The sequence below is a fragment of the Rhineura floridana genome, chromosome 3 (assembly GCF_030035675.1).
Source record: "Rhineura floridana isolate rRhiFlo1 chromosome 3, rRhiFlo1.hap2, whole genome shotgun sequence".
In the NCBI taxonomy this organism is placed as follows: domain Eukaryota; kingdom Metazoa; phylum Chordata; class Lepidosauria; order Squamata; family Rhineuridae; genus Rhineura; species Rhineura floridana.
Window position 1 is genome coordinate 112518015 of NC_084482.1, and position 9281 is coordinate 112527295.

At 44.5% G+C, this 9281-nt stretch overlaps 1 long non-coding RNA gene across 1 annotated transcript; it reads left to right on the forward strand.

The window, feature by feature from the left end:
- Positions 1–500: 500 nt before the first annotated feature.
- On the forward strand, positions 501–8654 carry LOC133382258 (uncharacterized). Its single transcript, XR_009761876.1, has 3 exons — positions 501–734; positions 3180–3337; positions 7995–8654. It is a non-coding gene; the product is annotated as an uncharacterized LOC133382258 (long non-coding RNA).
- The last annotated feature ends 627 nt before the right edge of the window (positions 8655–9281 follow it).

Genomic DNA, 9281 nt, shown 5'->3' on the forward strand with positions numbered 1-9281 from the left:
GATATAATGCAGAGAGAGAGAAACCCTTAGTAATAGGGCTGAGAGAGTCAAGGCTCAAGCGGAGATCCTCCAGTGTGAGAATAGCATGAAGTGCTGGAGGGCTAATGCCTGCCATCCTCCTTCCAGCCCCACATACTGTTCACATTAGTGTTGCATAATGAAGCTCTTGAGTCAGAGAACTCCCAGTTCTTTAGATGGATGCAACATGTTTATATAACAAAGCAGCAGTCGCTAGCCACAAGAGTCAAATACATGACTTCATGTTGGCTAACTTACCCACTCTGAGCTGGCCTGAGGACTGAGCATTGTTCAAAGCGTGCACATTTCCTCATTTGTACTAATGCTGTCCAAGAACATCCCCATGTGGTTGCTTGGAGGAGAAACTGTTGTTTTAGGACTAAACAACACTGAAATAAGATTATCTGGGATTGACTGCCTGTCTGCCACAAGCATTAACACCTTTTTTTCCTCTAGGAAGAAAAGAAAAAGAAGAAAGAAAATATAATACCCCAGAAGGCACCAACAAAATTACTTTCAATATAAGCAGCATACCTCAACAAGGGTCACCATCTCACCAACCTTTTTGGGCCCTTGGGAGTATTTGCAAACCAGAGAAACAGTAGTGGGAACCACACACACACTGCAACCTATTCTATTGGCTACAAAATAATTCTTTTAAGTCTAAATTCAGCAAGGGGAGAAGATTCTGTGGACACCCGAGAAGGCCTCTGCAGGTACATGTGCTCTCATAGGCACCATGTTGGCAAGCCACATGCTACACTTTAGAAGTTCATTGCTTGTATTGAAACTGTAATCTAAGACTTGTTTATCACCTGGCAGTTAAGCCACTAAATGCCAAGGAGATTTTTAAGACGGGAAGTGTTTTGCCCTAGTGCATCATGGCTAAAGCCAAAAAGCACAAAAAATTAAGTACGGTGAGAAGGCGAAACATGCTTTCTATGTGTGCCAGTGAAAGGAGAGAGACTGCTGACCAATTTTCAGTGTTCTGAAGCTGAACCAAAAGGTCCAACCACACTGGTGAGAAATATGGGCAGTCTCCTAATGCTCACCAATAAGAAGCAATAGAAATGTCACTCAGGTTGAAAAAACACTTATTCTTTCAGGGCTGTCAAGAAAACGAATTTCTCTTTCAAGAGCTGCAAAGGATCCGGGGGGGGGGAAGTGAAATTCCAGCTGTTCTTCTTGAATTTAGCAGGGAGATGAACAGAAAGCTGGATTTAATTCTAAAAAAACCCTGGAGGTGAGGGATGGGGATTCATTATTGCAAGTAGTGTTAATGAAATGATCTGTGTGTAATAATAATAATAAACTTTTCATGAGCTGCCTGGAGACTGCAGAATTAACATTGGGATACCAAAGTACAATAGTCATAAAGTCATGGTTAGGTGGAGCTATGAAAGCTACAATAGTACAAACTATTCTGGTTGGGTTGTAACCTTGGCTGTGGAATAAGAAAGAACAGTGCTGGCATCTGTGCTGTAATATTTCATTGTAAATGAAAGTACCAATTTGAGGTGTGTACTCTGATATTTAAAAGCAAAAATGGCTTGGACCCGAATATCTGTAAGAACACCTTCTCTCATATTGACCTGTCCATGCTTTAAGATCAGCAGATAAGGCCCTCTTGGTGGTCCCTATGTGGGACGAGGTACATGGTTTGAGAGCCTGGGAAAGGGCTTTTTCAGTGGTGGCTCTTTGCTTCTGGAACTCTCTCCCTATGGAGATCGATCTGGCCTCATCTCTTTATAGCTTCAGGAGGCTGGTCAAGATGTGTCTTTTTCAGAGGGTATTTGGAGGAGGAGATGCTGGATTGCTGCAGGTGATATTAGTACTTGTCATTCAGTGATTTGCTTCTGGGCATTTTTAATGGACTGTGTTATTTTTATGGAATTCTTGTCTACTTGATTTTATTGTAAACTGGTAGCCTGTGCAAAGGGCAGATTATAAATAAATAAATTTAGAGGAACAGTAAAAAGGAGGGGGTGGGTACAGAGGTAACATATGGAGTACACAGCACAGGAATAAGTTTAAATGCTATGGAATGAAGTCTACGTGCTTGTTCTAATGGAGCTTAAAATCTGGTGTTTCACTAGCAGAAAACATGGTGCAGTATCTAATCATATTATCATTGTAGAAAGGAGAAGTGGAGTCTCTTTTTGCAGAGACCGCAAAACAACCTTTAGGGGCATCAGCCGAGGGATTAAAAGCATGTCACGCTGAAGAGAATAGCACTGGATGCTTTATTATATGCTGTGCCACTTAGCCAACCATAGGTGCATAGTTTTATTCTGATCACAGTGAGCGCTTGGCATTGACATTTATCCTTCAGACAAAATGTGTTACAAAAAAAAGAAAAGAAGAAAGAGCTGGATAGCATTGTAAACAGCTGTCTTAATGGAAAAGAATATCTAATCTAACCATCTGGTGGACATACTAGGTAACTGCAGGAATTCTTCAAAAAGCAAAACGAAACCCAGACCATAATCAAATTCCACATAATCAAAGCATGTCCCACCAGGGCCGGTGCCAGAGGGTGGCCAGGTTGGGCCCTGGCCAAGGGCCCCGTGGTCCAGAGGAGCCTCTGAAGGACACCGCCATAGTGCTGTGTGACCCGCAGAGAGGGCTCTCCCAGTCACCCCTTCAATACAGACAGTGCGGGCTTCAATAAGCCCACCCTCACGCCACTACCTCTTCCGTCTGCTATGTGCACTGTGAGTGCATGTCTGCCATCATTTAATATAGCAGCAGGGGCTTCCCTAGGGGGCTGACATCCCTGCCACCATCTTGGTTGATGGCAGTCATACTCTCAATGTGCTCACATCATCAACATTTATTTATTTATTCATTCACTTATTATTTGATTTATATCCCACCCTTCCTCCTGGCAGGAGCCCAGGGTGGCAAGAACAGGGCAATAAAGGTAGGTGGGGCGCATGGGCAGGCTTATTAGCCCTGCACCACCTGTATTGGAGGGGTGTTGGGCTACAGTGCCGCAGGCCTGGGGTAGGCTGGTGCCCAAGGGCCCAGTCATGCCTGGTGCTGGCCCTGAGTCCCCTGACCAAATATTGTCCCTTTGTGTGATACTCCTTAAAGCCCCACACCAATAACACTATTACTGTATATTATATCATCCCTACATAATGGATATTGTCTTGCAGCAAAGGGTATCAGAGCTGGTGTTACCCCTTCCACTGTTTTGCCTGAAAATACTGTGAAGAGAATAACCTTGGGTTGCCAGTGTGGCACCTGTAGATGCCATGGTGTCCTTGAGGTCTTTCCTTGGTGCCTGTGATGTTCCTGTATTAATGTATATATGGTAAGTGCTGTTTGTATAGAAGATACATGGTAAGTGGAATGAAAGAGGAGGGGGGAGTAAATGAGCAGTAGAATGAGCAGTAGAATACTGGATGATTGGCTGAGTGTTTGGATGGCTGAGAGTATAAATGGAAGGATGACAGTTGAATCTGGGTGAACGTGAGTGGGTTGTTTTGGTGGAGTTGGGAGGTGGGTGTGAGTTGGTGTATGTCAGGAGAGTGTGGAGAAAGAGGGAGGTGGAGTTCGGATTAGTAATAAGTCAAATATCACAGTAATAGATGAAACCATAAGCTTGTAGATCATTATCAAAGTTATCTTGTTATTAATGTTATTTAATAAATACTATTTTGGTTTACCGAAGGCCTGATCCTTGGCTGGGGTTTCACAGACCAGAAGGGAGGGTAAGGTAATGACCAAGGCTGAAGGGAAACAGTAACAAATGGTGGCAGCGGTGAAGAGGAGAAGATAACATTATAAGTATCCAGAGCAACCTCAAGTTATGAGTTATCTGCATTGATACAAGGGGGTTGGGAACAGCATAGGCACGCAGTCACGAATGTAACCGGATAGAGAGACTCAGGCAAGGTCTCTGGGAACATTGGTTGTAGAACGTGACTGGTGGTGCTGCCTAGCAGGGGGATCTATTGAGATCTGTGCTAGAGCGGAGAGAGAAACCATAAAAAAGGACAGTCCGGACTGGTGGAGTCCCTGGTGGTGCCTAGTGAAAGGCAGTAGCCACGAGCAGGTAGGAACCTGACAGGGAGAGCCAGGGAAGGGCGGCACAGGTGTTGGCTGTAGCGGTGGGATACGAACAAAAGAGAGTCCAGATACGAAATAGAGAGTCCCTAAACAGTGGTGTGGCAAACAGAAATAACAAATAAAGATTACTTGTGAGAGTGACTGGCAAAGAGTGACTGGCAAAGAGTGAGTGAACTCAAACACCATGGCTGAATATATAAAGATGAAAAGACAGGAGCTGGTGGAGAAGTGCATAAAATTCAATTTACCTCACGAGGGTAAAGGAGTAGATGAACTGAGGGTAGCACTTATAGGATTTGCAACTGCCCAGCAAAAACAACCTGTCAGGGAAGAGACCCCAGAAGGATACTCAAGCAATCTCGCTTATATAGAGTATTTGAGAGAGAAGTTAAGATGGGAGGCTGAGGAAAAAGACAAGCAGAGGGTCTTTGAAACAGAAGAGAAGGAAAAGCAGCGGGAGTTGGAAACTGAGAGATTGAGGAGGGAGGCTGAGGAAAAAGACAAGCAGAGGGTCTTTGAAACAGAAGAGAAGGAAAAACAGCGGGAGTTGGAAATTGAGAGAATGAGAATGGGGTTTGAGGAGAGGGAGAAGCAACGAGCATTGGATGCTGAATTACAGGTGGAAAAGTTAAAGTTTGAAAGAGAGAAGTTTCATTCTGACGAAACAAGAAAGGACAGAAATGAAACTAAAATAAAGGTGATACCGGAAGATTTTGCAGTGTTTGAGCCTGGACAAGATCCACAGATTTACCTCAGCACTTTTGAAAAGGCAGCTCAATTGTGGGGGCTACCGGAGGATAAATATATGCAATATTTATCAAACCTGATCAAAGGGGAATTGGCTGAGGTATACCAATATTTCCCCTCAGACAAGCCCGTCACATATGCCGAGTTTAAAGAGGCAGTATACAAAAGATTCAGACTGGGACCTGACTATTTTAGAAAGTTATTCCGAAACTGTCAGATCCAAGCAGGGAGGTCTTTTGTTGAACTGGGAGCAAAGTTGATGGTTATATTTGGAAAGTGGATGAGTAGTGCCAAAGCTCAGTCAGTGGAAGAGGTGAAAAGCCTCATGATACTGGATCAATTATTCCATCAGTTACCACCAGAAATAAGGCTCCTTGTCAAAGACCGTTCCCCTACATCGGTGCAGGAAGCCGCAGAGATGGCGGATCACTTTGCCTCCAATAGAACTGGCTGGGTGGGGAAAACATCAAGAGTGTTTAAACCCAGACCATATAATGGCGGCAAAAAGGATGTGGTGCCACAGCGAGTGAGTCCTCCTGTAAAATCTGAAGGGCGCAGGACACCCCAGAGTGGATCTGTATACCCTAAAATGGAGGCGAAATTATGCTATAAATGTGGTAGACCGGGGCACCTACGTTTTCAATGTGAGGTTGCCAACCCCATTAGTAATCCTGCTCAGGCAAGGGCAGTGAAAACAGAACCAAAAGATCTAACAACAAAAAAGGTTCAGTTCTGCCAGATAAACTGGACAGAAGTAAAAGACCTTGATTCAAGTCTGAGAGAGGAAGTGAGTGTACAAGGGGCAAATTATTGGGGATTGCTTGATACTGGTGCCGCTCAGACGTTACTGAGGCCAGATTTAATAAAATCTGAGGAAATATTACCTCAGGAAACGGTGACTATCCAAGGAGTGAGGGGTCAACCAGAAAGCTTACCCATGGCCCTAGTGAAAATGCAGTGGAGAGACCGAGAGGGAAAATATAAAGTAGGTATTAATGCCCAACAACAAGAACCAGTGATACTGGGAAGAGATGTAATGGGGGCACAAGGAAAAATATATGTGGCAACCAGACAACAACTTGGCAGAGAAACAGAAGCCATGTTAAAAGGGGCTGAAGGAAACAGGGTGGAACCTGTTTTCGAGCCTACGGTCACCATAGCAACCCCTGGAAGGCCTGCTGAAAGAAACAACTTGTATCAAATGGTCTCTAGTGATGAGGCAGATCAGTTCAGGGAAGAACTGAATAGGGATACAAGTCTGAAGCAAATAAAGGAGCAAGCCCTGACACAAAAGATTCCCTTTACTGACAAGCTGAGGAATCAAATTGTGTGTGAGAATGGGATTTTATATAGACTGTGGATGCCTGCTGAGAGAAAGGATGAATGCGAACCAGTGAAGCAATTGATAGTACCTAGCAAATACAGAACCAGATTGCTAGAGGTAGCCCACGATGTCCCATGTGCAGGACATCTGGGAATAAAAAAGACCAAGAGGAGATTGGCTGCACACTATTATTGGCCAAATATCTCCAAAGATGTAAAACAACATTGTCTATCTTGTGGTATATGCCAAAAGGTGGGAAAAAGTGGAGTAAAGACTAAGGCACCCTTAAAGCCCCTTCCTATAATTGGACAACCCTTTTATAGAGTGGGAGTAGATTTGGTGGGCCCTTTTTCCAAACCCACAAGGCATGGCAAGAAATATCTATTGGTGGTGGTGGATTTTGCCACCAGGTACCCAGACGCGGAAGCATTAAGATCCGTAGAAGCCCCTGTAGTGGCAGAGGCTTTGTTAAAAATCTTTATGAGGCTGGGTTTCCCTCATGAAGTGCTGATGGATCAAGGCAGTGTATTCATGGGAGAAGTGATGCAATGTATGTGGAAGTGTTGTGGTCTAAAACATCTAAAGACCACCACTTACCATCCAGTGACGTATGTAATTACCACAGACCAATTAAACAAAAACAAAGTGGTTCATGTAAATATGTTAAAGCCTTACCATACCAGGGATGCAAAGGTGTTGCAAGTTACCTTATTCCCTGAGGGAAGTGGGCCTGAACTTCCGGATTTGGTACAGGAAAGCAAAGACAAAGGAGGGGTAGATCAATTGGAATGGTCAGAGGAGGTGAAGGAGGAAGTAAAAGAAGAGATTCTGAGAGTTTTGAAAAACTATGGGAATCTCTTTAGCAATAAACCTGGCCGAACCAGTATAGCCAAACATTCCATTGATACTGGAGATCATGCCCCAATCAGATCCGTTCCGTACCGTGTGAATGGGAAAGTTTTGAGTGAAATCAAAAAGGAGGTCGAAGATATGCTGGAACTAGGAGTGATCAGGGAATCCATCAGTCCCTGGGCCTCAAGTATTGTCCTGGTTCCGAAAAAAGATGGAACGACAAGATTTTGCATTGATTATCGGCTAATCAATAAAATTACTGTCCCAGATGCGTATCCTATGCCTAGGGTAGACGCAATGTTAGAGTTATTGGGGGCAGCAACCATTATCTCTACACTAGATCTCTGTAAGGGATTTTGGCAAATGGAACTAGACGAGCAATCCAGAGCCAAAACTGCCTTCAGTACACCAGATGGGTTATATGAGTTTGTGACCTTACCCATGGGACTAAGGAACTCACCAAGTTCGTTTCAGAGGCTAATCAATACTGTGTGGCGAGGCATGTCAGATTTTGCAGTGGCCTATATCGATGACGTGGCCATTTTTAGCAAGTCGGTGCCTGAGCATGTCCAACACCTAACAATAGTATTAGAGGCATTAAGAAAAGCAGGCCTCACAATAAAAGCTAAGAAATGCCAGTTTGGGCTGAAGGAAGTAATTTATTTAGGACATAAGGTGGGGAGTGGGAAAATCACCCCCTTATGGAGCAAGGTGGAGGCAATACAAGCGTGGCCTATCCCCTTAACTAAAAAACAAGTTAGGGCATTTCTAGGTGTGGCTGGTTTTTATAGAAAGTTTGTGAAAGATTTTGGGGAAATAGCAACCCCCTTGCATGAGTTGACAAAGAAAAAGTGTTCTGAGCGTGTGGTATGGACGGATGAATGTCAGAAGGCTTTTGTTCTGCTGAAGCAAGCCTTGTGCCAAGGACCTATATTAATAGCACCAGACTATAAGCAACCATTCATCGTGGCTACAGATGCGTCGGACCTCGCGCATGGAGTCGCCTTGCTGCAGGAGAGAGAAGGCACCAGACATCCAGTGGCGTATCTGAGTCGCAAGCTGACGTCGAGGGAGAAAAACTATTCGTCGGTCCAAAAGGAGTGCCTAGCGGTCGTTTGGGGACTGAACAAGTTGCGCCCATACGTGTGGGGACGAAGATTTACGGTGACGACGGATCATCGGGCCTTGTTATGGTTACAGACTATGAAAAACCATAACACTATGCTGCAGAGGTGGTCCTGGGCCCTACAAGACTATCAAGTGGACTTCCAGTTCATAAAAGGCAAGGACAATGTATTGGCCGATGGACTGTCAAGGCAGGTGGCTGGGACTGCAGTGACGTGACGCAGACGTAGGAACAAAAAAGACATTTTCCCCATAAAGACTTGGTTTTATTGTTAACGCGGCGTATGAATCCTAGAGCAGGAATAATACTCTGCCGTTATTTTTAAGGGGGGGGAATGTGATGTTCCTGTATTAATGTATATATGGTAAGTGCTGTTTGTATAGAAGATACATGGTAAGTGGAATGAAAGAGGAGGGGGGAGTAAATGAGCAGTAGAATGCTGGATGATTGGCTGAGCGTTTGGATGGCTGAGAGTATAAATGGAAGGATGACAGTTGAATCTGGGTGAACGTGAGTGGGTTCTTTTGGTGGAGTTGGGAGGTGGGTGTGAGTTGGTGTATGTCAGGAGAGTGTGGAGAAAGAGGGAGGTGGAGTTCGGATTAGTAATAAGTCAAATATCACAGTAATAGATGAAACCATAAGCTTGTAGATCATTATCAAAGTTATCTTGTTATTAATGTTATTTAATAAATACTATTTTGGTTTACTGAAGGCCTGATCCTTGGCTGGGGTTTCACAGACCAGAAGGGAGGGTAAGGTAATGACCAAGGCTGAAGGGAAACAGTAACAAATGGTGGCAGCGGTGAAGAGGAGAAGATAACATTATAAGTATCCAGAGCAACCCCGAGTTATGAGTTATCTGCATTGATACAAGGGGGTTGGGAACAGCATAGGCACGCAGTCACGAATGTAACCGGATAGAGAGACTCAGGCAAGGTCTCTGGGAACATTGGTTGTAGAATGTGACTGGTGGTGCTGCCTAGCAGGGGGATCTATTGAGATCTGTGCTAGAGCGGAGAGAGAAACCATAAAAAAGGACAGTCCGGACTGGTGGAGTCCCTGGTGGTGCCTAGTGAAAGGCAGTAGCCACGAGCAGGTAGGAACCTGACAGGGAAAGCCAGGGAAGGGCATCACAGT